Below are 25,803 nucleotides of genomic sequence, written 5' to 3' on the forward strand. Positions count from 1 at the left end.
TGTGACCCACCCCCACCCCACCCCCGTAAAACTTGAATTGGTTCTAAATGCACATGCATTATTTCAAGTTCCATCAACCAAATAAAGTACAATTGAGAGCTGGTGGCTGAAAGTGGGATTCCTGACCTGTCAATGCCCCAAATTCATTAAATGGCATTAGGCAAGCCACTGTTATCTTGCGGCCTAATTAGATGTTACACAAAAGCACATGAACTGAAGTCCTAATGGCAGTTTTCAGGAGGGGGCAGTTTTGAGCAGAGAAATGGCACTGTAGGGTAGCTTAACCCTTTCTCTGTCACCTCTTTTCCCACTTCAAATTGCCTGGAGCTGCTTTCTCCACTCTGGGATTCCAGACACATAAAATAGCTCTCCGCCCTGCAATGTATAAATAATACTGCCCAACCTTACAGTGGTATTGTATGGATTACTGAAATATTGTATGTGATAACTACTGTTATTGTTATATTATTAATATTTTTTAATTCTTTTATGTCCAATACCATTTAGATAATCAGAAGCTGAAAAACAACTAGGTATAGTAGCAACAAATGACTATAATGACATGGATCTTAATTTACTTAATGTATCCTGCCTCTCTCCCATCAGGAGGAAGCATGCATAGAGTTCCCAGGTTGTCTTCCAAGCAGATATTGAAGAGACTCAGCTTTAGTATATTCACATTTTAAAACCATGCCTTGAAGAAGGGGTGGAGAACTTTTACAGGTGGGCAGGGCTGCTTACCTGTCAACGACCAAATCTGAAGGCTAAGAGTGAGACCATGCCTATCTGTGCATGGGACAGGAGTGTCAGGAAACAACAAATCTGATTAGTCAGGAATTTGAATGAGCGGACTTCAGAGAACAGAGGTTCTGCTGTGGTTCTAAAGTCAGATTTCACATGTGCACATACCCTCCTGCAGTTTAGCTTGTTTGTTTTTGCTTACTGCTTCGAAGGAAGGGCATCTATAAAGCCTTCCTTGGAGTTTTGAAGCACATTACAGCCTTTTCAGTTCATCCCTTTATCAGACAACAGTCTTCCAAATTTGATGCACACTTTAACACCTCAAAATATCTTTCACTCATTTATTTTTTTATTTTTAAATAAAGTATTTGCTGAAGCCTTTTCAAGCAACTTAGATAAAAACCTGAGCTTGGCACAAACACAAAAAATGCAATTTTGCTTTGTGGAGGAATGACAGAGTAATATGCATATCACAGTGCTGCAGATGTCTTGTCACACAAAAATCACATTTTCCAGTCTAAACTTTATTTGCTTTTAACACTTCCTTCTAAAAGCATTTGTTATTCCTTAATGTTTTACAGATATTAAATTCCATAACAAGATTATCCATCTTCTCAGTGTTTGCATAAAATTTCTAATTCTAAAAATGTAAATGGAAGTAAAATAAGCTGAAGCTATGAAACAATGAAGACAGTGGTACAAAATCTGACTTCTAAAAATATGTCACCGCTGACAGTTCTTGGTGTATCAGATGGGCTCTTTCAGTCCACAACCAGATTATTATTTTTGAGGGAACAATGGGATCATCTTCTGCTTTAATACTGCCCTGGCACTATCCCTAATTCAGCAATGCAGAAATATAATGTTGATTGTTAATGTCCCTACTTTCCCGTTTCAGTACTCATCATGGAGAACTCAGCAGGGGGGAGAAGGATATAGCCTGGTTCTCAGAGTTCTTGGCCTGTTGGATGGGGTGGTAGCTGGTAGTGATGGGGACAAAATAAGATTCGGTTCACATTTTAAAACTAACCCACCTAATTTGTATTTTCGAAAACAACATGTGAACTGAAATAGAGCCATTCTCAAAAATTCACACTTTTCCAAAAAAATTAATTTAGTTACAGGGTGGACAGAAACTCCTTGTTACAACACCCCCATTTCAGACACAATTCAAAAGTGCTGGTTATTACCCATAAAGCCCTGTATGACTTGAACCCCTGGCTATTTGAAGGATTATCTCCCTCTATGAGCCTGCCCAGGCTTTGAGAACATCTGTCTGTCCCACCACCTTCAAAGGTACATTGAGTGAAGACAAAAGAGAGGGGCTTCTCAGTGGCTGCTCCCAGATTTCATGGGAGCTAGGCTGGCCCCCTTCTGTGTTTTTTGTTTTGTTTGGCCACTAACTGGCTGTTGGCCCAGGCTCTCTTAATAGTAAATGTTATATATTTTATTCTCCTCTTGCTGTGGTGTGTTGACCTTGAACCCTTCTCCCAAGGATAATGTGTGTTGTTTTTCAGCCCCTTGGATATGATAGGTATGCTTGCCACTGTGCATTGTGCTCCAAATCAGTGCTTGTGAGTGGCACAAGGGAACAGGAACCCTTGCCTGAAGGGATGCCTGAGAACTTGTAGAAGTGGGGCTGTTGCCGGTTGTGCCACTGGGTTTAATCAACTGTGAGATGGGGCGTGGTGACATCACTGGATATGTTGTGGTGAAGGGAGTGTGCTGGGGGCATGTTCTCACCACTGTGACTTCATTGGCTCAATCCATGTACGAGGGGCATGTCATGACTGGTACAGGCTCTTGTTGGTGGGCACTGGCAGTTTTTCCAGGGATGCTGGGGGGAGGGGTACCTGCCATTTTTTGTTGGTTGTATGATTTCCCCCTTCGCTCTCATGCTGAGCAAGCATAGGATATGTAGTCATTCCCTTGATGCAATGTCAGTGTCTCCCTCCACCTCCACCCTCCTGCCGCCTTGGTGTAGCTAATGTGTAGGATTGCTCTGTTAGTTACATAAATATAATTTACAAATAGTCCAGTAGATAGCATTACTTGATTCCAGACATGAGCTAAAATTCAGCACTGGCCATACATGTTAATTTCAGTGGTGCTATCTTGGGAATATGTTGTCTTGCCGTGTATTACAGATTCTAACATTTTAAGTCTAAAATCACTGCGTATAAATAAAATATGCATCTGGTAGCGCTGCAGAGATGAAGGGATTCCCCCCCACACACACCCTTAAGAAACAGACAGCTAAAAGTAATTTTCTAATGCTATTCATTATACAACACTCAGGACATGGAATATGTATCATGCACTTCTTATTGCAAGAGAGAGAAAAGCAAAGCAAAGAAAACATTATTTTGGGTTGCATTAGCAATAACTATTCTACATGGTACAAATATGCCCAGTTTGAGGTCTCACATTTCAATAACATTGTTAGCTTTTACATAAGGATGAACGTCCTCTACTTAATGTTTGTTATTATCACATTACAGAATGCATTAAACCTGCAAAAGCCATTAGCTTCCACATGTTGGACACTATTGCTCACATTCAAACGTACCCTGGAAATCTGCAAGTAGAGCTGAACATAAAAAGCATTGTGTAACATCAAGATCCCCTTTGGAAGTATAGCAAGATTTCAGTGTTGAACCAACTAGTGAGAAACACTTCCATGCATGCAAATCCACTATCCAAGTAATGGCTACCCAAAGGTCTGTAGGTGCAACATTCCAAACTGGCAGAAAGGGTTTTTCATTGTATGCACTGCCATGGTCTGAGAATTGTCTACCAGTCTTAGCAGATGAAGACTTGTCTCAATAGACTCAGCAGCAGGACTGATCAGCAAATGGGCATGCAACAATCAGGGAAATTGTCAAACATTTAAATTTGCTTTAGTCCTTGGTCCTTTGATGAATAAAACACCAAAGTATGAATATGAATGAATATGAATAAAAAGATGAATGGATGAGTGGATGAATGGAAAAAATGCTTCTCCCTTCTCTTACATTAAATGGGTTTTATGTGTCTCACTGTGCCTGAAATCAGGGGTCTTTTGGAGTAGTGGAAGATTAGTAGAGAAGCATACTGCTGATTCTGAGATGGGGCTCAGTCTTAACAGAGTCATTTATCTTGTATGACACCGGTCTTGTTCTCTAAGCATCTAAAGATTTCAACTTGATGTGACTTCTTGCTAAAACACCCCTAATGTGTCCATTTGCGTCCTGCACCACAGTGGTTGCAATCTTTGCTTGCTCTTTTATTTTCCATCGTCCACCTCTGATGATGCATTGTCTGATTGAAGATGCCGCTTAGCTAAAACAGCCATTATAGTATGAGCCTCAGCAATATCTAGCATACTGGAAAATGGATTCTGCAACAATGCCGCTAGCACTTTAGTTTCCCCTGGGAAAGCAAAAAAGAGGCTTTAAATGACCAAAGAATAGTCAAGTTGAGGGTCAAAGGGTAATTGGAAAGTTCTCTAGTGTGATTGTTCCATTGGGAGTACAGAGAGTAGCAATGGCTATTTGCATTAACTTTATTTGAAGTTCTCCAGTGTCCTTATTTCTTTAGTAACAAGGTCAAAAGTTGATTGGTAGCCAACATACTAAGATTTTACAAAACTACATACCCTTTGATGTTACCTGTAAGCATTGATTTTAAAAACCATATCCAGGTTCCAAGAGCCCTAATGTTAGCACTTTAGGCTGCTAATGCTTTGGGTAAATATTCTGCATAAATATTCATGGGGGAAAAGCAGGAGCTTAACAACCAGCAACAGCTGCAGGTTGAAGCTGAATGACATTTTGATTGGCAATTGAATCAAAGACTGGCTCCAAAGACCTATCCTCAGTTTCAGGTGTAATTGTAATGGAGCAGTGTTATTGTGGCTATTCTGTAGCATAAGTAAGCCATGCACTCTGTATATGCTTAAAATTGCAATCATTTTCTGCTCCTTCATATATTCCAAGGCTGGTCTTCAACACTGATAATTAGTTCTGGGGCTAATGTCTGCTTATCCCTGCTTCATGCTACTATGCCAACCTACATCTCCCCCAAATTTCTAGTAACAGGTTTCTAAAAAAAAATACAGGGAGGTATTCCTTACTAGTCCTACTCAAAGTAGACCCATTAAAGTTAATGGCCATGGCCAACTGAGATTCCTGCACTCCAGGGGGTTGGACTAGGTGACTCTTGAAGGTACCTTCCAACTCTTATGATTCTATAACTCTAGGTCCAGTAATTTCAACAGGTCTACTATGAGTAAGCCTTGTTCGAATGCAAGTCTGTGCCTAGCGCAACCCCGAAAAATGGTGTACTAATGGAACAGAGGTTATGCTTTAACAATGCACAGAAAAGTTCCCAATGGCATTTTCAAAAAATGAATCTTAAGTATGTTGGTCTTTTAGTAGGAATAATGTATGGTATGAATAGGGGAGAAGAGCAGGAATTTCACTGGGTGACCTTGGGCCGGTTACTGCCTCTCAGCCTAACCTACTTCATAAGGTGGTTGTGGGGATTAAATGTGGAGCCAAAGAACCTTATATGCCACCTTGAGCTCCTTGGAGAAATGGTTAAGAAATAAATGCAACCAGGGTGGATCTGCTATGAAACAATGAAGCTCAAGCTTCAGGGCCCTTAATTCTGGAAGGGGCCCAGAAGAAACTTTATCCATGCATGCATATAGCATTTCCCTAATTAACATCCCCACCCAAATAACCTGAAAACTATATGGCATAGGAAATATTTATTTGCACCAGTGACTTTGATATGTGAGATAACCCAGTACAGCAATTTTATTCAAAATCTGAGATGTAGTAGTTAATCTTTTTTTAAAAAAAAATGATGTTGTGTCATTTAACAACCCTATTGAGGAAGATAACCATTGCTGTTTAAAAAGGGGACCCCATAACAGTTCAAGCTTCAGGGCCACCAAAATGTATACCCACCACTGAATGCATCCATCCAATCAATCAATCAATCAATCAATCAATCAATCAGGCCTCCATAAAACCTGTAAACATGCAGGAGCCTCAAGGAAGGGCTGCAGGTCCCCATGATGCCTATGAAAACCCAAGGTCAACACGACCTGACACTTTTTGCTACTTTCATAACAGCAGTACAAGCCCTCGTGCCAGCCTCCATTGTAAAGCTCACAGCATTGTCTCTTTGTCAACTGTCACTTATTCAGCATTTCAGAAGCACATTGGTTCACTGGCTTGATCAGCCATGATAATCCTGGGGCTGATTGTGTTCTCATAGCGAACAGTATAAACCAGGCGTGGCTTTACTGTATTTGGTGATGTCAAGTGGAATCACATTGGTGCAAAACTAAAATTAGTGTAGAAGAATCCAGCTAATTATGTCCCTTCCACATTTCTGGCTCCAGCTGCCTATAAAATGTCTGACTGTTTTCTATTAGAAAACAAGCTTCATACCCTGGAGGAATAGCTAATAACCTTAAGACAGTAAAGTTAAGGGGTTGTTGTTTTTTCTAGAGAACCAGAAAAAGAAAGATTCAGATTCAAGCTTTTGTCTCACACCACTGTAATGAGAACTTCAAAGTTCACATCCGTTCAACCAGTTAGTCTGCATTCATCCAACACTGCCTCTTACTCTTTCTGCGTGTACACATTTCAGTTCTAGGTTGTACTGCCATAGGACTATTGAAGCATGCAACTGACAGTTTTCTATTTCCAGCAAGATATAAAACTGAAGAATATAAGCCAGGCTAGGGGGGAAATGAACAGTGTACTTACTGACACAAACCCATGCAATGAAAGTTCAGTTTTCCCAAATGACACCTTATCAGGTTGCAAGCTTTTTTAAATAGATAGATGATAGATTAGATAGAGATATGATAGATAGAGATATGATAGATAGATAGATAGATATAGATAGATAGATAGATACTGGCGTGCTTAGCCCGTATTTGTCATGGTTATATATGTGGGTGTTACCAGAATTGCATGATCATATGTCTGGAAAAGATCTTTTTCTAAAAAATCATCATCCAAATGCTTAGCCTTAAACCAAGATCCACCACACACACACACACACACACACACACACACACAGAATATATACATACAGTTTCAGCATGCCAATGGTGTGTCATGCAAACAAAGCTTCAGATGACTGAAAAGTAATGGCAAAATGTATTCTGAGAAGTGGAAGAATGGTGCCAATAAGTTGTTGAAAATTTTAAACAAAGCTGGATTAAAAGCCACCAGGAACTCTACTATTAGGTATGAGGTCTTCTCCCTTACCAGTGAGAGCTGCCGTAAGAATTCCATGCCCTTGGACAAGATGCCCTCAGTGAGCTCTCCTCTTTGAGGTGCTCCCTCTTCCTCTGAGTCTACAAGACTCCACTACTCTCATTACAATCTCTTTCTCCCTGGACCAATACACACACAGCACCTGAGGTGAGCAAGTTAAAGGGAAATGAGAGGGGATGCTCCTATTTGCTCCTGTCCAAATTTGCATGATTGGAGACAGTAGATGAACAGGTGGCAATGGCAAAAAAGAAAAAGTAGGAGGACTACATGGGTCAGGAGAGCAGCACTGGGTCCCCTGCATGGACGCAGAGCCTTGGAAGGTGTCGTGATGCCGGCCCAATTTATCCTCTTTCTTTGCCTCTGGAATCAGCTGAGACAAATTGTAAAACACCCAGGCAGAAAATGGCAGATGAGGATGGCCACTTAGGCATGGCCAAAAACGGGGCACAAGAGGGGGGTCCAGATTTGCATATACTAATTTATATTTATGAAATAATTACTATATTTTAAAGAGAAATACCATACCTCTCACCTGAGTGAGGGAGACTGTGACAAAGTAACCTGTGTGGCTGTTTAGCCTGCTATTCAGGTGCTAACCATTGGTGAGCAGCTTCAAGGCGCTTCCTCACTCCTTCTGGTTCTTTATCTTTAAGCTGGACTTGGACCCATAGGACAGCCCTTCAAAAAGAAGAGAGGACCATTCTCTGTAGAACAGGACATATGGCCGCTCCAGGGCAGACAGGAGGCTAGTTGAAGGCTGGGAGTCCAGGACAGGTGAAGAACGGCTGGCCAGAAGAAAGAAGATGCAGGCGAAAGGTTGGGAAGAGTCAGGTTTCTTCCAGAGAATGATGGAAACCAGCAGGCCTGCAAGTCTTTACATCATGAGCACCAGATTAGGCCACCAGCATCGTTTGCCTTTCTAGGCTATGAGATCACAGGAACGGCTCTTCAGATCCTCAGCCCTGGAGCTAGTGCTTGATCCACAGAGCTTCTCGTACAAGCCTTGTAGCATTCAGTACTTGCTGAACTGCCAACACTCTGTTATGTATTTTATTCATTTTGCCTATTTATATGCCATCCACAAATCTTTATAAATTACATAAAGCCCACACCAACACAAAAAAATGCAGCAGTAGAGTACAATTCTAAGAGCCCATGTCGACTTACTAAGTGGAGTATTTGCTGCCATGTAGGCAGAATAACAGTCTCCTTAATGGAAAGGTGGGTGGAGGAGCTTCCGAAACGCATCAGGATTTTGTTTCAATATATATATTTCCTTGTGTGTGTGTTTTTTTTAAAAAAAAAACTGTGCTGGTGGCACTGTAGCTCAGGCTTTGTTTGATCCCTGAAGGAGTTTCAAAACAGGAGAAATGCCACTGGGTATAAGGGCCTACTTGCCATTTCTGCCCAAAATGTGAAGCGGGGGGGGGGGGGTGCTCACCAATGTCCTTAGGTGTCTTTTGGGTAAGTAGATTCCAAAGTCACAACATAAGCCATCAGTTCTTATGCATAGGTATCACTGAAACTGTGCCAGTGTCGACATAAGAGCAGTTCTGTAATTTATTTTACTGTGTTTTTGTTTTGTTTTAAAAATTTCCGTGCTGCCTTTTAAGGCAAAACCCTCCCATGATGCTTACAATACAAAAGATAAAATATTAAACCAGCATATCCCATTTCCGCAATACACAATAATTTAAAACCACCACTTAAAACATTTTACAATCCAGCAGAGCACTTGTATAAAACTAATTAAACAACTGAAAAAAACAAGTTAGAACCACACACATCAAATAGACGAAAAATTCAACCCGATATCTCAGCTAAAAAGCAGTTCAAGGCCACTTTAAAACCCAGTATGGATAATGCCATTCCTATCCCCTAGAGGGAGTTCTAGAGATATGGGACCTTTAGCAAGAAGGCCCTATCTCTAGAGCCCACCAATGTGCCCAGAAGCAAGTCACCTCTAGAATAGCTGATGGTAAGGATACCACTAGAATCCTGTTTTTAATTTCATTTTAAAAAATCAATTTTGAGTTAGAAGGTTGGTGACATTTCATGGCAGAAAAGGAAGGATGCTTTGCCTATACACAGACAAAGCTAAAATTATTCAGTCCTGACATAACTCCATTATCTAGCTCCATTGTTCACCCTGCAAGAACCATGCTAAAATTTTATTATAGGTTTCCTTAGGGAACGCAATAAAATCAAGTCAAACCATCATAAAACTAATCACATATTTTATATGATATGGGCATCAGAATCACTTTGTGGAATATTTGCTGCTGCAAAGCAATTTGTCATTTAAGAAAAAGACAACTTTCTGCTGCGCTTAAGGATTTCATCTGTTCAACTTTTCATGACCCATATTCAAGAGTGGGAAATAGTTCTATTGTTTTCAATTTCAAAATGCTTTATTCATCACTAGTCATGTTGCCTCTTGCTTTAGCATCAGAGACAGAACATTTTAGCAATTCTAAAGGGGTGTGTGCATGTGTTTGTGCATTTCATAGAATCATAGAATTGTGGAGTTGGAAAAAACCCGAAGGATCATCCAGCCCAACCCTCCACAATGCAGGAATCCTTGTCCTGCTTTATTCAAAGGGACATGCTCCCTAAAAAGGGTGGGTGAGAAATTCATTTCAGGTTTTATTTAAAGGTGAATCTATCAAAGTCACACTTTCCGAAAGAATATGTGAACTGAAATATGGCCCTCTTTAAAAATTCACACTTATCCGAATTTTGCAGTTTTCAGCTCACCAACCAATGTTTACAAAAACAAAATATTTTAAGGGAAGTGTGCTAATATAAAAGTGGAAATAGAATACAAAAATGTTATAAATCAAGCACTACTAGGAGATGTTTCTTTTTGCTTTCCAATGTATCTCTTATCAAGAAAATATTTGGTAAGGGGAGAGCAAATTTTTATACTAAAAACGTGACCCAAAGAAAAAAGTGAGAACCATTGGCCTGGAAGATGAGCCTGTCTAGAATAGCATCCTGTTCTCACAGTGGCCAAAGAGAGATCTATGGGAAGCATGTAAACAGGACCTGAGTGCAACAGCGCTCTCCCCTTGCGTTGTTTTCAGCAACACTGTCTCTCACAGTGGAGGTGGAACATATCCATTAGGGTTAACAGCCACTGATAGCCTTATCTTCCATTTTCTTGTGTGATTTCCATCACTGCAATCCAGCTAGCGTGGAAAAGATTCACACACCCTCTGTGCCAGCCCTGGTTGCATCACCCCTGCCTGGCCAATCCATGCCAGTGGGGTGTATGGCTATGGGTAATTTGAACCACGGCACGGCCAGGGGCTTCCCACTCTCATCTCTATGCCAGATCTCCCTACCCACACACTCTCTTTTTAAGCTTTGGTTTGACATGACCTTGCTGTGGACAAACATCGGCCGCCTTGTTGGGGTTGAGTAGGAATTTTTCCACTTGGCAAATTGGTACTAAACGGCGTTTGGTTTTTGCCTACCTTGTAGCAATTGTCACAACTTTGTAAAGTAAGGCATTGGGTAACCCTTTGTTTAAGGGAGGGGAGGTTGTAGCCTCCGCCTGCCCCTCCTCGATAAGGGTATCCTGTTAAAGGGATCAGGGGTGTGGATTCTGTCCGAAGCCTAGGCATTGACTAGGGCTATGCCACTACCCCATTGGGGACCCCTTGGGGTGCCCCTATTTGATGTAAGTCATAGGGCTCCCCCTTCTGGTGGTTTACTCTTAGTTCAACTCCCTGCAGACGGGCTGGAGTCAAGATATAGCCTGGTTTCACCCAATGCCTAAGCCAAACTGCTCACATCTATAACTAATAAACTTGTGGCCTGTTTTAGTCCATAATCCGAAACACTTGTGTTGGTATGTTTATTAACTACAGGCCTTGGCACACAAATACCTGTGGCCCCAAGAACCAGTAGCTGGAACTATATATGCACTCAATCTCTCCCCTGATAAAAAAACAAGAAATGGAACTGAAATCATAGGGAAGATTGTTCATTAAATGGGCCTGTGGTGCAAGATATAATGGCTCTCTAGATTTAGCGTATCATACTTCCTCAAGATATCCATTTTTCCAGTTCTGTAATATTTTTATATTTACTATAAACATTCACCTACCAGACTGAAAATGTTATTTACTAAACCCCATTGAAACAGGCCTATTGTGATAGCCTCCTTGAATAATTTTTGGGTAAAGTCAGGTTATTCTCACTTTGCTTCCTCTTCTTCTTTACCTCAAACAACGAACAATGCAAGCGTAACTTGTTGGCAATGATAGACGCCGTCAAACATTTCTGTACCCTGAACACATTTATTTTCTGAAAGGGAATTTGCTTTCAACCACCAGTATCCATTTCTTGAAATATGAAATCCCTTATTGTGAGGACACAGTACCCTCCTGACTCATCTTATGCAACCTATTCCAGCTTATTTCCTTTATATGCTTCAGCCCAAGTTTTATACCTTGTAATTATGTGTGTTGTTATATCAAGAATGGATGTAACTATTCATTTTGACAGTCTAATAAGATGTGGGACCACAAGACCCACCAAATTTATAATTTTATAGAATATTTTACCACCCAGGGTAGTCATAAATAGAAACATAGGCCACCGAAATCTACAGCTTCTTTATAAAATTGCTCCCGGTGATGGAAAAGAAGCAGCGCTTGAAACTCTTAATATTTGTTCAGTGTACCTAACCTCTGTAAGTGCAACAATTGCTAACAATGCTTAAGAAAATAAAAAGGCGATTCAAAAGCTCGAAAAAATAAAAAGGGGATTCAAAACTGTAATATCTGATTTTTAATCAAAGTATCATTTATTTTTCATTACCATTCCAATTACCATTATCTCTCACCTTTCCTCTAAAGAGTTTGAGGTGCCCTGCCTTCCCCCCTATTTTATCCTCACAACAACCCTGAGGGGTAGGTTAGGATAAGATGTTGTAAGTGGCCCAAGGACAGCCACTGAGCTTCATGGCTGAGTGGGGGTAGGATTCTTGGTCTTCCAGCACACTAACCACTACATCATGCAGTGCAATCCTGTATGTGTCTACTCAGACGTGAGCGCCGCTAAGTTCAAATGAACTTGTTTCAATGTAAGTGTGTATAGGATAGCAGCCTAAGGCAGCAGAATCTTAGACAAACACAAAATCAGGATTGTGCAAGCGTTTGCTTTTCCATCCAGTCTATTATGTTGTCTAGATTATCATCACTATCCTGCCTTTTAAGATTCAAATCCTTCAAAGGTACTGATGAGTAACATTTATAAAAAGGGCAGCTAGTGGTAGGTAGCTCTGTGGGGGGAGACTTTGATTCTTTAAGAAGAGAGCTTGGACCTCTTCAGACGTCCCAGCAGTATTCAGAGCTTTCACTGAACACACGTGTGTGGATGTGGTTTTGCAGTGGTGGGCACCAATGCCTTGTACATGAGTACATTGCAGCCATGGAAACAAATGTGCACACAATAGATGATGGAACAACTGAGGATATATGGCACCAAGGGGGCATCTTGAACCAAGGACTCTAGCTGCCGTTCTTCCATGTTTTGCCTCCTGCATCAATCAATCTTGTGATTGCAGTAGTTGCAGGGCCAGCTCACCCATGAGGCAAGGTTAGGTGACCACCTCAGGCAGCAGAATCCACAGGGGCAGCAGATCCTGATCTTTATTTAGGGCCAACCAAGAAGCAAGGTAGGGCAACTGCCTTAGGCAGCAGGATCTACCAGGCAGCAAATCCCTATCTCAATCTTTCTTTCTCTTCTTGTTCTTGATATAGAGCTTCCCTTAACCCTTCTTCACTGGCAGGGAGTGGAGCACCATTTTGGAGTCTGCCTGAGGTGTAAAAATGCCTGGGGCAGGACCTCGTCGTCAGATCAGGTTCCATAGGGCAAGGGCACCCTCTAGGCTGTGGTACTGGCCTGAGTGCTGATCCCACCACCTGACATCATCAGCTGACCCCAATAGGCCTTGTTTTAGGTTGGTCTGACAAACTACACAAATTCTCCCAGTATCTCCTGCCTCTGGCCTGCCAATCCCTGTTTGTCTGACCTCGAGCCCATTCATGGCTATGTCTTAGTTCACATGCCCTATTTCAGACCTAGATCCTTTGTCTGCCTGTGCCAAGCTAGGCCCCAGGCCTGCCAGAGTAGGGCTCTCCTGAATGGTAATGAATATCAAAGCTCTTATCTGATAAGTCCATTATCAGAGACAACGATATCAGCAACACAACTAGGCCTTTGCCTTCTAAAAATGAATGTTCAGAGACAGCTTTGAAAGTGACACTATAACATATGAGTTAAATGCAATGTCTAATTAAAATCACTCCATGATCCCACATATTGCCAAGCCAAGTTCTGACTCACTTCAGACAACATTCTACATTGCTGCCTTGAGTCTAAGCAGGAAAGGCAGAAAAAATATGGGCAGAATTAGGCAGCCAAGAAAGCAGCAGAGTTCTGAGAAACAGAGAAAAGGGAGCCACAAGTACAAGGTGATTCTGCTGCTCAGGAAACAGTTCAAGGAGGACATGAAGGTATTGTGGACAATGCAGGATCAAAAAAGCCAAAGAGCACAGAAGGGGCATGAGGAAAGGACAGAGTTTTCTGCAGGCCTGCTTCCAAGAAATTATATGATAGCAGCAATGGACACCAAATCCATCATAATGGGCACTAAGTCTGGTGCTGCTAGTTCAAAGCCGGTAAATCCTAACAATGAGCTTTTTTTATATACAGTTTGCTGATAAAACCAGATGCTGGTCAAAAGTATAGATTTGTCTCAGAAAAATAGTGTATCTTTTACTTGAAGGCTGGCTTTAACTTGTCTGATTTTATTACATCAACTAGATCACAATTTGCTGTTAGCCAGCTTGATTCTGGCTAAGACCTCTTCTCCTAGTTTTGCAAGTAGACAATGTCTTTCTTATTTCCCAGTCCATATTTATTGGTTGGTCCCCCCACCCTCTTTGCAGTAGAAGCTCCATTTTAAAATCCCATTGACATATTTTTAAAGTGATAAATTAAGCAAAAATGTAGAATATTAGAGTTGGAAAGGACCCCACGGGCCATCTTGTCCAACCCCCTGCAACAGCGCTGGACCTTGGGGTCTCAAATTTCAGCAGCGCTCTGTGCAAGGCCATAATTTGGTGCCCCTCCACCTCTCATGCTCCATTCTAAATCATAGTTGTGATGTCCCCAATGACACCCCCAAGGCTCTGCACCCAGTTCAGCCAAACTGGTTGCACTTCCCTAAATCCATCTCTGCCTGCAACCCAGGAATCCTGCCCACAGCCATTATTGTGTTTGCTCAAACCACCACTCTTCTGGGTAACAGCCAGATGCATTGACCCATTGTGCCACAGAGACCATGGCAGTCTTTATATTAGCAAAGTCATAGATTAATCTGGAAGTAGTGTCCTAGGTAAAACCCCTAATTAAAGTAAAATTGTATTGCATTATCTAGTGGTTGTAAGGAATATAATGTTCCAAAGGCAAAGTTTTCCAACTCCTCTTCAAGAGGTAGAAAATTATCTTCTTAAATTACGGATTGGGGGCGGGCGGGCAATCCATTCAGTTTATATTTTAACGTGACCTCACCTAATCTGAATTTGCCAAACCAATAAGTGCAGTGAAACACAGCTATCCTTCAAAACTCGCACACCTCCAAACTTTGTGATGCACAAAAAATGAATATATTAGTGAAAAGAATGTACAAAACTACATTACATTGTGGGGAAATGATTACAAAATGCAGACATTAGGTAAAATTAGATATAAAAATGCATATAGTGGGACAAAATGTGTATGGAAATTTTCATGTGGACCTCTTCAAAGCAAAAACAGCTCATTGAAGTGGAAATGGAGTGAACGGAATTTAAGGTTGGTAAAATGAGAAACTGTAACAGATTCATCCAGCCCTACCACAAGTTGTAGATTAAGCTCCAGTGTTGGCAGAAGCTCCATGTTTCTAGTAATACTAAACTGGCCCAGTGATTTCTTGATCAGATCATCTTTTTCTTTTCACCAACAGAATCACAATGAAGCCAGAATTATTCCTAGACTGGGTTCACACAGGAGCAAATAAGGAATAACCCTCCTGGTTTTGGTAGGCTTTTTTGGTTTTACACTGTTGTGTTTTGGATCTGAACACATCTCAGTAGGTTTATTTGTGTGATGAGGAGAAAAGCAGGATTTAGTTTCCCATGTGTAATTTTCCTTGACATGTTATTTAACTGATGTCATAGGAAATAGGAATCAAATTCTAAATTTAAAGTCAACCTACTGCCTATATTGCCAGTTTGCCCTCCCTGTGTAAAACAGCAACAACCGGTAATCATTCTGAATGAGAGGTCAGCCTCTTGCAGTTGCTGCTTAGGTCTGCACTCTTAATCTCATTCTTAATGCTGGCTTTGTAGCATTCAGTTTAACCTTTTAATGTACAGCACGTTGGCAAACTTACAGCTGGCAGTGTGTGCAAGCTTAACAAACTACATTGCTGAAATGTATAGGGAAAGGGAAAGATTTAACAGCCAGGTGGGATTTCCTTCATTTTAGACTACCTATTTTCTGGAAAAATGTTCCTCAGTTCCAGATGTGAGAGGAAAGGTTGTAGTTACACAAAAGTGAGCCAAGTATAGTTTGCAAAAGTGCAAGGTACAGTTCCTCATCACCTGCTATTTGCTCATTTTATGCCAAAGGCAGAATATAAGATTTTGTATATGCAAAGCATGTACTCTACCATTGGCCTGTGGTCCCGCCCCAAAGCATTGATCCTGTGTGCTCTTTGGGTCTGATGGAAGATACTGAACTCTTTGCTTTATGTAATCAACTGACTAAAACAATGGCCTGCCATGTTCCTGTTCCTTTAAAAGTAACTGCAGGGTTCAGAAGGTGTGATTGTTCATTGTTGCTGCGGGATTGTCTTGTGAGAAGTGAGGGGAGAGGGGAGATTGTTGCATTAGGGAAGCAGAAATTCTTGCACTGATTGAACATTTGCCTTAGCATGATGTTGCATCCCACCCAATGGGGCTTACTATTGAGTAGACATCTATATGACGGCACTGCAAGTATTGCTTTGCAGGCACAAATGCCATCTTTTTCTATATCGGCATCATGAACTACAACTGACCTCAAAGGAAAATATAACCAAAGACAATCCTGTCGTCTCCCTAAAGACCTTTCTGATACCCATCCATCTTCCACAAAACTACTTTGTCTTTTATAATGATGCCTCCCTATTCCATTATTTCTGCACTGTGCTTTAGAGCATTGTTCTCCCCTCTTAGCTCACTCCCTTTGGGACAGCAGGGACCAGTAACTTGCTTGGCATATCTTTCCTGCTAAATACAGAACTGTGTGCTGCCTACAGCGATCTATCAATAATTCACTATTAATAATAAAAGCACGGAACTCTTCTACTGTGTGACTGCTTGGTTTAAGTCCCTTAACTTTGTGAAGATGTTTTGGCTCATATTAGGAAACCACAGAGAATCAAACTGACAAGTTAAATGCATTGATAATTTGATAGCTCAATATTAATTGCTAAGGGCTGGATTAGAGTCCCAAGGATATTGTTCATTGTAATGGGAGGGAAATTGCTAGAGAGCCACAATGAAATTTAAATTTATGCTCCACTGTTTGTGACAAGAATAAACTACGGAGCCTGATTGGCTCCCTGAGTCTTCCTGAGTCTGATTGATTACCTGAAAATAAGGGAGAGATAGCTACATGCAGGGACAGCTTGATAGCCATACTCTTTCCGACTGAAGTTCAGGACTTGTTGGAGGGGAAGATCCTGCAAAGTATCATTCAGTACTTGCCACCAACAGTGCTGAGCAGGGCAACAGCAGCACCACTGTGCCTGCATATCATCCACCATTTTGACAGTGCCTGCATATCATCCACCATTTTGACAGCCCCACTATTCCATGACACACTGTCAATTTGGTGCATAGCAGAATGTCAAAATGGTGACTTCCTACCAGGATACTGCAATGGCTCAATACATTCGAGCTAAAATGTGGAGGCAGGTGAGTGCTGAAGTGTTGGTTGACCTGTAGCAGCTGCCTAGTCATTCTGGGTGCCACTGCTGGGTCCTGCTAAGTATGACTCAGGCCCTTTTTCAGGCATGGAGGTGTAATGGCACCCCAGCCGCATCCTGGGTCCTGTGCCATGTGGGGAAGGAAGATCTGGTCAAACAAAATGTCCCCTTCTGTTCACTCACCCCTTCTGGTTAAGAACTTTCTGCTACCAGGTTCTCCTCCTTTGTCTGAGATCCTTCCCTGATCTGCAAGCCAAAGCAAGTCACTGACTAGGTTGTAAATAATAGTAATTCACAGCCAGGACCAGCCCAAGACATTTTGGCAACCTGAGGCGAACCACAAAATAGTGCTCTCCTACCAGGGAAGAAGGGAGGGAGTGAAGATCTGCGCCAGGAACAAAGGTGGAATAAAGATCTACATCTGGGTCAAGGATGGGGAGAGATCAGCAGAGCCTCCTATTCACCAAGAGGCCACAACATGGGCAGAACTTAATATTGAAAATGAGGAACTGAGAGAAATCAAAACATTCACCAATCCTTAGCTCTCATACAGATCTTGTCTTAATCCTACATAGAATCTGTAAACAAGTTCCTCTCACACTGCCATTGCTTCAGTCTCATCTTGCAAATGCCCTCCTTATGAGAGTCTACATCACATTTTGAATGGCCTCTGCCATTAGCTTTTCATATACAGATGTGGTTGCAGGAACTCCACCTCCTGTCCATTCCTTCAGCGTCTTGTTACTCACCCTCTTTCCCTATCTGCTGAAGCAAGTGGGTCCCACATTTTCCTCCCAGGGTAGATGAGCAATGAGGTGGAATCGAGGAAGGAAGGGGTAGGCAGTGCAATGCTGAGAGCCCTTCCCATCACATAGGAGATTTTATGTTTAAGTGAAATCGCTTAGTTTATTTAGTCCTTATTTCTTATAATGCCTTGGAGACGTCATATTGCTCACAGTTATTAATGCAAACATGCATTGAGTCAATAGCACTAAAAGTCACCTGTATAATAGTTATAAAAGAAAGACAAAATTTAGAAAACCCAAAATGACAAAACCTCTAATTCTAAAATGGCTCTTCCAAATACAGGACTGTGCACTTAATTTAAATCTCAGATAAAATTTCATCTCAACAAGAATTACATTTTGACCTAGATTACCACGAGACTGTCTTGAACAAGTTGTTTCAGGCCCTGTTCTAATCTGAAGCTAATTTCACTTTTCTGTCGCAGATGAACACTTGCATCATTAGCTAATACTTCTGTGAAAAAGAGTTGTGTTTTGACATGTTGGTGTTTATCCTGCTAAGCTACCTTGTTCGAACTAGAAGCAAGGTGTATGCGGACAAGATCGTTTCACAGCTCTGCACCATTGCATCAACCAAGAAAGGGCTGTTGTAGCTCCGGAGCAGAACACCCCCAAACCCCCACACACACCCCATGCAAAATGTTCCAAGTTCAATTCCCGCAATCTCCAGGAAGGACTGGGGAACACCCCTCTCTCAAATGCTGGACGGCAGTAAGTATAAAAAATACTGTGCTGGATGGAACAATGATCTAACTCTGTTTAAATCAGCGTCCTGTTTTCCTGTAGCTACAGCCACAGCAGCCCATAAGGACAGAGAAATTTAATTTCAATATACTGAACTTTACAGGCAGGTTTGTTTTACACTTTCCAAAAAATCTCCTCACATCAGTTTAACACGAATAAAAGCAAAATATGCAGAACCATGCCCATCAGCAGCAGCCAAAGGCATAAAATCCATACAGGCAAGTGTTGGCAGCATATATGTTGGCTCACCCTGCAATCTCTTCTCTCCAGTCTTTAAACATGAAACTTCCAAGGCTGGCTTTTGCACAGCATGATTTCTGCTTGCTTATTCACAGAGCACACTCTACTGGTTGACTATCAAATCTCTCTTGCTAGCTTTGGAAGAGGCAGCTTGTATGTCTTTGCTCAGGTCATTTAAAAATTAAGGCTGGAATCCCAAACACACCACACTCAGGAAAACTCACTTCTGAATAAATACGCTTAGGATTATATAGCACAGTTTGCCACAAGGTTTTGCTTCCTGTATTCAAAATATGCATGGATTCATAAATGATGTGGACACGTATAGATTACACTGTGCACAAAGGACACTTTGTAAACATTTGGTACTCACACATCGGATCCCCAAAGAAAAAACAAACTGAACATCTGAAATAAGTGTGTTCAACTTGGTATGTTGCTTCAGCTTAAAATTAAATCTTACTGGCTGCTTTGAGCGAGCTGTTTCTTACCCATATTTTAAAAGGTATGTGTTTCTGCCATGCACAATTAACTTCTACCTCTCCTAAATAGTAATGGTCACATTTCATTGGGCCCAATTTACAATTTGTGTTCTTGATGCTGAATTTGACAGTTCTGTCATTGATTTTAAAGGAAACAAATTAAGAAGCAATGCTAATATTGGATGCTATCAGCTCTTCAATTATTTCCAACCACCAAATAAAAAGACTAAAGCCCAAAAACATACAGAAGGCACCAGGCTGGCGATGGATGAACTAGAGCATATCAAAAGTAAGAGTTTTACTTTACTGTCAGATAAACTACGCAATTGTGGATAATATCAGAGAAGTAATATAATGAAATATACTTGTTAGAGAATATAATATACTTGTTAGAGAAGTAATATAATGAAAGAATGGTAGGAGCTGAGATATATACCAATATTAAAGCAATAACTCTGTTATATTAAAACAGCTAACAGAAAGCAAAAAACTTTCCAAGTCGGCACTCTGTGCCTTCGAGTCCATGGGCTTGGCGGCATTTCCTCTCCTTTGGACAGCTGGAATACTAACAGCGGCACCATTTCTAAGAAATGTGGCTTGAGCTAATGTAATATGAAGCACCAGTGACAAAATGGAGAAGTTTCATTCTGCAACTGAAAGAACCTTCATAAAGTGTTATTTACTCTGGAGAGCGCTAACACTTTTACTGAGTACTGAGTTGATAGCATGTCCGTTAACAGGCACCCCCCAACTCAACAACCAGATTTTAGGCAGAGAATGAGCTAAGAGTTCTCTATGTGCTTAATTAAGATTTAACTCCTTAACAGATTTGTCCACAAGAAAAGTATTTCAAAGGGTCTCCTGTAAAGTGTTGAATACAGAGTAAAGAACATGATCTAACTGCATTTCCCCCCTCTTTTTACAGTGCATCTTAAAACTCATTCACCTCTCCTTGGCACGTCCCATTTGGGCTGGGATAGACCCCTGTCTGAAACCCTGGAGCAGGCTTCCTCAACCTCAGCCCGCCAGATGTTTTGAGACTACAGTTCCCATCATCCCTGACCACTGGTCCTGCTAGCTAGGGGTCATGGGAGTTGTAGGCCAAAAACATCTGGAGGGCCGAGGTTGAGGAAGCCTGCCCTGGAGAGTCACTGTTAGTCAATTTAGAAAGCCCTGAGCAAGATGGGCTAATGGGCCGATGTTGTATAAAGCATCTTCCCACCTCTTCCTTGTGCCTTCCCCCCTCTTTCTCACCACTTTTCTCTCTCTAGATTAAGTATCTTGGATCCTTCTGGCATCCTTTATCCCACTGCTCCTAGCTGTGTTGCTTGGCTCACTGACTTGAGCCATCCGGTGTGTCTTATTGAACCATTTCTCAAAGCGATTTTGATATTTGCCATCCTTTTCTAACCAGAGATCCTTCTGGTGCACATAAGCAGCTGTGTAACAGGCAGAAATGAAACTGTTCCAAGAAAAAGGATGGCAGGAGCAAGTTTTATACTGATTTTTTAATTAGACTTTCTTATTATTAATGCATTTTCCTTTTGGGGTTTGCACTTGTGCTTAACAGAAATAGGGAATATTGTGAGCATGTGCAGTTTTTGATTCATTGACTTGTGCCCTACAGGAGTACAAACTAGGCTTGTTTTCTCCACCTACTGGGCTATTATGATTATTGCAATTGTAATTTAAAAGACTCTGAAATGTATTTACCTAAAGACTTTTTATTATCTCTCCTACTTTACATCTCTTCGGTAGCATACCAGAGGGTATATGCGCCACAGGCTAAGCAACCGTGGGAAGGAGTATAATATATAATGCATTGCCTTGATAACCTAGTTATTAAAAGGAGCTGTGCACACCAGCACTTTTGTGGCATTTTATTTCATTTTAGTTTTGTCTCTCCCTGACCTGTCTGCTGCACACATGAGCTTCTTCCTCCTGGAATTATTGCCCAAGGTGGTTTTTCCCTGCTAGAGGAAAGCAGGCTGCATTACACAGTAAACAGATGTAGAAAGCAGAAGCTGACAGGTGCGGAGAATATTTCATTGTCAGGCAAATTCTGGGACTTTGTTTGGCTATAAAATATTCCCTGCACCTGTTTTGCTTCTGCACCTGCTTTAATCTCCGCCCTACACTAACTTCCAATGTACAGTTTTGCTGCACACTTGAGTAAATCTCATGCAGTGGCCTAAGGGGATGAGGAGGAAGGGATGGGCAACCTTCAGACAAAGTCCTAAGGTGGTCAGATTCTGGAAGCAATATGGAGTCTTTCTGTAAGAAACAAGGAATTCTGCTGCAGAAAATAGGAAGCTGCCTCTAGTGAATGATCAATGGATACAGAGCAGACTGTTTGTGCAACTCACCTGGTGGGTTTTCCAAGTGTTGAGCCAACAAATACACGAGGGCAAATAATAAACCTTTAGATGAATGACAGAATTGGTCATTAGGGAACCTCAAGGTTTGATGCGTGTGGGGAGATATATTAGGATGTTCTGCCCCAAAAGTTCTTGGATACCGATGGTTTATACTGCCCAATAGGATATGTGGAACAACGTTCTCTTGGAACTATCTAGCATAGATAGGTTTTTCCATGATGCACTGTTGTGCAGGGGCAACAGGCCATGAGGCAGCTAGGATGCTGGTTTGAATGCAACTGAAGGAAGACTCATAACAAATCCAAGCAAATATGGCTCAGAACTTATCCTATCCTGTGGTGATGAGGCTGCAGTGAGGCATATCTCGGCCACATACATATCTCAGTCAGGCACCATTTTCAGTCCGGGGGCCACATTCTATTCTGGGCAACCTTCCAAGGGCCACATTACAGTGGGCAGGGCAGAGCAACAAGTGTGAATGTTGCCTTTGAGCAGTAGGCTAGTCTCTACACACACCTCTCTACCCTCCATCCAGGAGAGCAAGAAGCATCACCAAAGTTCAAGGACATATTTCAGGCATGCAAAGCCACTCATGGTGGGTGCAATGCAGAGCCAATGGAGGGTGTGGCCTAGTGGGGAGGGAGACTGGGGGGGGGTCTGACATGGGGAGAGTCCCATGTGCTAGACAGAGAAGCCTGGAGGGTCAGATCTGGTCCCTGAGCCTCAGCTTCCCTATCTCCATGCTTACCATGTTTGAAACCACAGCAGGGAGAGTGCTGTTGCATTCAGGTCCTACTTGTGGACTTGTTGGACACTTTGAGGAGAAGATGCTGGACCAGATGAGCCACTGGCCTAATCCAGCAAGCTCTTCTTCTCTTCTTAGTACCCAGAGTCAGTTATCTGCTATTACAGGCATAGATACGAATTGGTGCTTGGATCAGGTGCCTTTCAGCCGAATATTGAACAACGTACTGCTCAGATTCCTTCCTGCTTGATGATTCTGATACAAACAGCCATGAATGTATAGCATTCCCTTTAGCATTGCAGTAATTTTATTTGTTTTAGGGCTTTTAGTTTCAGGATGTCAGTGCACTATATGCATTGGCTTAGTGACCCATGGTCACCCATCCAAAGACAGGCACTTCTCTTACACTCTGGAAGTGTTGGGCTTATACTTCTTTCATCCTACTCAGAGATTGTCATTATGCAGGGGAAATGTGTTCTATGTGAAGAATCCCTTAGATATGCTTCACTGCAACAGACTTAAATGATTTCAACATTTCTCAGACTCCAGCTGCTAGTGATCAGAGCTAAGCCTCCATCTTTTCTAACCACCCTGGTGGAAAGAGACACAGCCACAAGCTGCATTGGATTTTGATATTTCTCTGACAAAATATAGCACACCAGTGAAGTCACACAAAATGCAAACATCCCCCTTGTGATTTTATTCAACATATACTTGCAACATCTATTATAAAAATGATTCCATTTTACTCTGCAAATACCTATTTCATGTCTAAATATTGACACTGCTGACCCAGAAATATAGACCACGGTAGTGCATAGGTTCCATTCTTCCATTCTGTGACCCTTTAGAGCAGGAGTGGGGAACCTGTGGCTCTCCAAATGTTTCTAGACTCCCTCTCCTATCAGCCTCAGCCAGAATGATTCAGTGGTGAGAGATGATGAGAGCCACAAACACTGCTTTGGTTTCTCATCCCTGCTTTAGAGCAAATTCGTTTTCCTTTTTTCCTTTGATCACTTGCAAAGTCCCACCTAGAGAGTCACTATACTATATACTGCCCATAGTATATATGAGTCATATATGGGGGTCATATGGGGGTGGGTTTACACCAGGACTTTTACTGACGGGGGTGAGATTAAATCGGCGGTGGGCCAAATTAGGCGCCCAGGACAGCCAAATTAGGCTCCCAGGACATGCCTGCTCTAAAGCATCATGAACTGAAGCCCAAGCCCCTATCATCGGCACCATCAGCCAGTGGAAGAAGCTACCCGTTGTTAATATTGGAGACAATTAACACACAGTAACCTCTGGCATGACGCGGGTGGCGCTGTGGGATAAACCACAGAGCCTATGACTTGCCGATCAGAAGGTTGGTGGTTCAAATCTCTGCGACGGAGTGAGCTCCCGTTGTTTGGTCCCTGCTTCTGCCAACCTAGCAGTTTGAAAGCACATCAAAGTGCAAAGTGCAAGGCAGGAAGGTAAACGGTGTTTCCGTGCGCTGCTCTGGTTCGCCAGAAGCAGCTTAGTCATGCTGGCCACATGACCCGGAAGCTGTACGCCGGCTCCCTTGGCCAATAAAGCGAGATGAGTGCCGCAACCCCAGAGTCAGCCACGACTGGACCTAATGGTCAGGGGTCCCTTTACCTAACCTCTGGCACAGCTGGCATGGGAGGAGCACTGTGCTTACAGAGCACCAAGCAGAAGTCCTCCCCATAGCTGTCTCTTACCAGGCTCTACCTATGTAGTCAATGGAAGCTGGTCCACTAGGGCAAATGATATGCTGCCCCACAAAACTCAGTCTGCCCTCAGCCAGTCCCCACCTGCTTTCTTACATCCAGTCCAGGGGGCAGTACTGGCTGCTTCCTCCTTGTAGAACCTAGCAGAGAGGAGGAGGGGGACAAAATTAAAAGCTATTGGCTCTGCCTGTTGTTGGCTCTGGCTCCATCTACTTACTGCTGGTCTACCTACCTTCTACTAATCCCAATGGGCACCAACCACCATGATATGAAGACCTGTTTTTGTTTTTAATTTTTGGTTAAATTTTAAACTATGAGAGAGATGGAGTCAGAGCGTAATGCCCACATACCATTTTAGTCTCACAGAGCTTTACATAGAAATAATATAACTTGATGATGGAAAAATCAGCAGTCCCCCCCCCAAAAAAAAGTTCAACAATTAGTGTGTCTTGCTTAGTGTGACTGACGCCATTCATATCATACTGTGTAAATGAAGCATGTTGTGTTTCATTATGAAAAGCAGACAATATTGAGACAAGAATGATCTATGCTTTGTGTACAATTCAGTCATGCTAAATAACCATATCTGTTTCTTAGGAACTGTTCTTGATGCATTTAGTATGGAAAATATTGATTCCTTCTCCACATGGTTTCATGAAAAAATTGTGGCAATTAAAGTTATTAGAGCCAAAATCAGCTTATTTAAATACATACAAAGAAGGATTTTGAATGTTAAGTGTTCTTATGCATGTGTGTTTTAGGGGCATAATAAACATAGAAAAGGGATGCGGGTGGCGCTGTGGGTTAAACCACAGAGCCTAGGACTTGACGATCAGAAGGTCTGTGGTTTGAATCCCCGCGATGGGGTGAGCTCCCGTTGTTTGGTCGCTGCTCCTGCCAACCTAGCAGTTCGAAAGCACATCAAAGTGCAAGTAGATAAATAGGTACTGCTCCGGCGGGAAGGTAAACGGCATTTCTGTGCACTGCTCTGGTTCGCCAGAAGGGGCTTAGTCATGCTGGCCACATGACCCGGAAACTGCACGCCGGCTCCCTTGGCCAATAAAGCGAGATGAGCGCCGCAACCCCAGAGTTGTCTGTGACTGGACCTAATGGTCAGGGGTCCCTTTACCCCTTTACCTTTAAACATAGAAAGCTTCCTTATCCAGAGATAGATCATTGGTCCATCTTGCTTAGTATTGTTGGCACTAACCAGCAGCAGCTCTCCAGGTTTTCAGACCAAAGTCTTCCCTGCCCTTACTTATAAATCCATTGACGATTGAACCTGAGGCTTTCCACATGCAAAGTATACACTCAGCCACTGAGCAGTGGCCCTTCCATAGTTCTAATGCACCACCACAGCCTTTCAGCAAAATAAGGTACCAGGGCGGGTTACAGAATTAAAACACAATATTTAAAACAATTTACAACCATAAAAATAAGGAGAGTTCTAGAAAATATACACAGTAAGTGTCAACAGGCAATGTAAAGAGGTGCTCCTAGAGACCTAGACAGCAGCAAGTGGCTCGCTGGGTAAGGTAGAGGCAGCAGCAGACATTGATCTGCCATCTCTCCTGTTCTGCACCTAAAGAAAAGGGGCTAATGAGTAGACCAGTC

General features: G+C 42.1%; 2 long non-coding RNA genes across 2 annotated transcripts in view; both read right to left on the minus strand.

Annotated features, from left to right (window-relative positions):
- LOC307223522 overlaps window positions 1-25,803 on the minus strand; it is a 59,163-nt gene that overhangs the window by 25,683 nt on the left and 7,677 nt on the right. The gene's annotated exons all lie outside the window — the stretch shown is intronic.
- LOC307223525 lies at window positions 1,250-7,494 on the minus strand. Its single transcript, XR_013842125.1, has 2 exons — window positions 7,017-7,494; window positions 1,250-4,152 (listed from the first exon to the last, which is right to left on the minus strand). It is a non-coding gene; the product is annotated as an uncharacterized lncRNA (long non-coding RNA).

The sequence above is a fragment of the Podarcis cretensis genome (assembly GCF_951804945.1).
Source record: "Podarcis cretensis genome assembly, chromosome: 9".
NCBI lineage: Eukaryota > Metazoa > Chordata > Lepidosauria > Squamata > Lacertidae > Podarcis > Podarcis cretensis.